The sequence below is a fragment of the Antrostomus carolinensis genome, unplaced genomic scaffold (genome assembly GCF_000700745.2).
Source record: "Antrostomus carolinensis isolate BGI_N321 unplaced genomic scaffold, ASM70074v2 scaffold6414, whole genome shotgun sequence".
Taxonomy (NCBI): domain Eukaryota; kingdom Metazoa; phylum Chordata; class Aves; order Caprimulgiformes; family Caprimulgidae; genus Antrostomus; species Antrostomus carolinensis.
In genome coordinates this window covers 122,422-126,767 of record NW_010311311.1, presented here as the reverse complement: position 1 = coordinate 126,767, position 4,346 = coordinate 122,422, and the positions used below count along the sequence as shown (strand labels likewise).

Here is a 4,346-nt window from a genome sequence, read left to right as displayed (position 1 = left end):
TTAATGTCAATTTCTGCTGGTTTCAAGGCATGGTGCTTCACTTCTAGGGACTGAGCTGTTAACCGGTCCCTCGCTTACTCTCTTCCTCAGATTTCATCCTGTTATGTTAGGGGATTTTCTTTTTGTGGTCATGAAACTCAATTTGTTAGAAATACAGTGAAGTCACAAGGGCAGTATTGCTAGAAACCCAGATGAATGCACTGATCACTCAAGGAAGGGAGGTGCCCTTGGTATTTTTTTTCCTTCCATTAATGGTTGTGTGTTGCTGGGGAGGAGAAGAAAAGAGAATAAAAGGATCTTCTCATCTTTACATAGTTTGTATTGCCATGTAGTCAGAAGAGAAGTGTGGTATTGAATACTAAAGCAATAATTTTGACTGTAATGAATCCTTGTCAAACAATCAAATTTCTTGTCCTGTGTGTAGGTTATTTTTTAGTCCTTGGAAATAAACTTCAGGAAAAATTTAAATAATGCATAGTTGTGGCATATCGTACATTTCTGTAATGGATAATAGTTGCCAATACCAACATCTTATGGCATATCTTTAGATTTGTAATGCTACTTTTTTGGTTTGTGTTTCAGAGAATGCAGATGGTAAATATATTTCCCCATTTCATGACATTCCACTGTTTGCTGGATCTAAAGAGGTATGTGTTTATACCTTGAAACACAATTAATTTCAAAGCGATAACAATTTTGTTGGTTTTAATGCAGGTTTTAAAAGCATTTTTAAAGCAATTAACAAGCAAATGTGTAGCACCAGAAAGGACCATTTTAACCCAGGCTGATTCTTTATGTAATACAGGCATGATAACTCTGCCAAATTTTCTCTGCTGAGTTCAGCAACTTGCAGTGAAATGTAATGATTACTATGTAGAGAAGCCTAGGTGTCTCTCTCAGTCTCCAAATGATTGAGGGCAGGGGGGAACCCTCACTGTGTCTTGTTCTCCTCTGTTTAAGGTTTGTGTTTATATGCTCTGGAATTCATTTTCTACTATTAGTCTTTTTAAAGTGGCGTTTTTCTACATCTGTGATTAAAAGCGTACAGCACACACTTAAGTAACTTTGGTTGTATTTCTTTAATTCCCAAAAGGGACATGATAATTGAAAGCCAACAACAATGCCCAGGGGAGAAGTGATAATTGCACCTTTGGAGAATTCCGAGGCGTGAGGTGCAGCTGAGCACTTTCACGTCTTGTTAGCCACACTCCCTGGAGTTTCATTGTAGCGATAGTGAAACGCCTGTTTTATGTGTCACCCGTGGGAACTGCCAGTCTCTGGTTTGGACTTAGGTTTGCTTATTATGGTATGCTTATTGCACAAACAAGTTGGGAGGGTTTTGGCCATTTTCTTGATTTGTTGCTGGGTCTCTATGGAAGATATGAGTGGTGAGAAAGTTCAGCAGTTGTAATGTGTTCAGATTGGGACTTCAGAACTAATGAACCAATATCTTGAATTATTTAAAATGAGAGATTAAAAATATGCATGAAACCTGTTTGATCAGCAGACCCTAAGTGTATTAGTCAGTGGAACAGGTAAGTCTCTTTCAGAGGATCATTACTAAGATGCTCAGTTCAGTGGGTAATATAGCTGGAAAAGCAATGGGCATTTTCATCACACGTTACCTGGGGGCCTTGCTGCCCCTGCATCTAGAGTTTATGGTTTGGAGGGGTGGATTATAGGCTGTGATTTTCCTGTAGGTTGAATTGTGGTATGGCGACGTCTGAAAGGGGACCATTGTGAAGGTCTCTGTTAATTTTGCTTTCTTTGCAAGAGGACAACATGAGGAGTTGTATGTTACATTCTTTCTCTCCCCTGCTCTAAGCTTTGGGGACTTTATTTTATGATGGTTACGATGTCTGGTTAACTCCAGCCTTATTTTCTGCACTGGTTTTGTTTGGTTTTTATCTTTCCAGCTGGACAGAAGGATGGCTGTATTTTTAATGAGTTGAGGACAGGGCTAAATTGCTGCTTAAATTTTTTAGTAGCTGTGAGAAAGTGGATGTGTCCTTGCACGTTTTTACCTTCCCCTGTTAACATCTGGAAGGTTATAATTTCACAGTGAAACAGGACCGAGTACTTACTTTTAAAAGTTATAGTTTAGGCCTTTATGCTCAAGAAGAGATGTTTCAGTTGCGTTGAAAACTACTGTTGTCTGTATTTATGTGAAGACAGTATTGCTCTCTAATGTTCTTTATACACTTTACTTCACTCTTTCTTTCCCTGTAGGATAAAGAGATTCCTGCAAAGAGGTCAAAAACTACTGGAAGTGAGGTATTGCTAAGGTTATTTTTTTTTTACTATTCACTCTATTGCCTTTCCAGCATTGCTTCATTATTCTGCAGAGTGAACTTGCTCTCATTGAATATAGTTTACATCTCTTCTAATGCAAGTCTTTAGGAAGAGAAAGCTTAAGGATTTAATATTCTCCTCTTTGAATGGGCCAGAAATGTCAGCATTCTTTTATTCATCAAGATGTTCTCAAAGGCAAACACTCATGTGACGCTCATTGAAAGGTTTGTTGTGACTATTGCAGTGTAGGTATCTTAACTTTTTGGCTCTTGCATTCAGAAACATTTGCAAAAAACCCTCTGTTAATGAAGTAGTAATTATGCTCTGACTGTGGACAATCTTTGGTATGTAATTAAATCGTAAGTATGGTAGGGGAGAAATTAGACCTGGTATCTGCTTTTTAGAGCTGCAGATGTGTTGTTTTTGGTACCTGTCTGGGAAGCCCAAGGAGAGAAAATCACATCTGCTAAAGGTTCAGCATTAACCAGCTCTCAAACCTAACAAAAACCCAAAAAACCATGAAAAGTCTGCTCAGGCTTTTTCTGTGAAACAAGATTTGTTTATGTAAGTGTCTTTTAAAAAATGTAGCATTTTTTGCAGTGCTTTCCCTGGCATAGGAGTACCTAAAAATTAGCGGAAGAAAGTGAAAGAAAAAGGAGCAAACTATGCTTTAACGCCGTGATGTTTCTATGTGTGTCCCAACCTTTATCTTCTGAGTATCTGTTTGACTAGTCATATTGCAAAACTGTAACTACCCATCTGATGTGAAAGAACTGCCCTAACTGTCTGGGTTCTCATAGTTTTGCAAGTAGGGCTTCATCTACACTGGTTCATCTACTGTACAGCAGCCCCCACACAATCCTGTACTATGTGTATCCTCTCCCTTTGCCCTGTGATTCATTTAAGCTACAATGCCTAGGTAATGCTTTTTAGTTTTCCTGTTGCTTGTTGCCCATTTATGTACTATTTAGTAGACGTTGAATCATGCCTGAAAGAGGAATTGTTGAGGAGAAAGAGTATGTGCCAGTAGCCTTCCTCAAAAATCATTGGTTTGCAACATAGATTTTTAATTACTGCTCTTGCTGAAAGTCAAATGTTCTTTCTTACCTGTTTATGAATACTGTGACAGTACCTGCTGGTTGCAAAGATGCAAAGCTTGTTTTATGCAGTGTCTAAAACTGTTCAAAACTGCGTTTGTCTGTGTAGTGGGAAGCATGATAGCTTGTTGAAAACCACCTTTCTAGTGCTCTTTTTCTGATCTCTGGGTCAGCCTATGGAGTGGTGGAAAAAATGCTAGTGAGGCTGAGCAGCTCTTGCTTCCTACACCAGTGTAGACTCCAGAGCTGTTTCACATAACTCCTGCTATGAGAGAGCTCTGGACTGTGGTTTAGTAGAACTATGGAAAATGAGCAAAGGCAAATGTGTGTTCCAGTCTTTGTGGGCTTCTGATGTGAGTAATCAAACAAATGTGGAGGCTACAGGCTTCCCAGACGTGCTTGGTCTTTAGTTATATGGTGAAATGCAAGAATACAAATCATTTGGAAAACTTTTTTCATCATCTTCTTTGGGAGTTGGAGAGAAGAGAGAAAATAGAGGGATCTTTGTGTTCAGGAAAGCAGTTTCTTCTTATCCTAGGCTTTTCACCAGCTTTACTCACCTTAGCCTGGTGAGAAATGCCTCCCTGTGTGCTTGTATATAGGGAAAACAGCTTAATCAAGAGATAAAGGAAAAATGAGGAATTTAATGCCATGTACTGGTTACTGAAGACCTTTGAAGCACTGTACCCCTTACTCTTGTCTGGGGATGCAACGGTTACTATTGATACCTGGTGTTCAGTTGATCCTTGCACTGAATTTGGACAGAATTCAAAGGTGATAGTTCCTCTTGCTCTGGAAACACAGTGGCATCTTTAAAACTTGTGCTTTTAGGGTGGCAGTCATTTGTTACTCTCGACAAGGGCAAGCCCTCTTAAGAGTGAGTGTTAAGTTCTGCTGAACTGGTCTTCATCAGATGGCTGTTTAGCTATGGAAAGTGGAGGTAATTCTGCACGAGTC

The 4,346-nt window shown here is 39.3% G+C and overlaps 1 protein-coding gene across 1 annotated transcript in view; it reads left to right on the top strand.

Annotated features, from left to right (window-relative positions):
* The first annotated feature begins 588 nt into the window (after nucleotides 1–588).
* LOC104523952 (inorganic pyrophosphatase 2, mitochondrial) overlaps nucleotides 589–4,346 on the top strand; it is a 35,563-nt gene continuing 31,805 nt past the window's right edge. The window contains exons 1-2 of the mRNA XM_010166689.2: nucleotides 589–647; nucleotides 2,230–2,274. The gene's annotated coding sequence lies outside the window, so the exon portion shown is untranslated. The remainder of the gene's footprint in view (nucleotides 648–2,229; nucleotides 2,275–4,346) is intronic.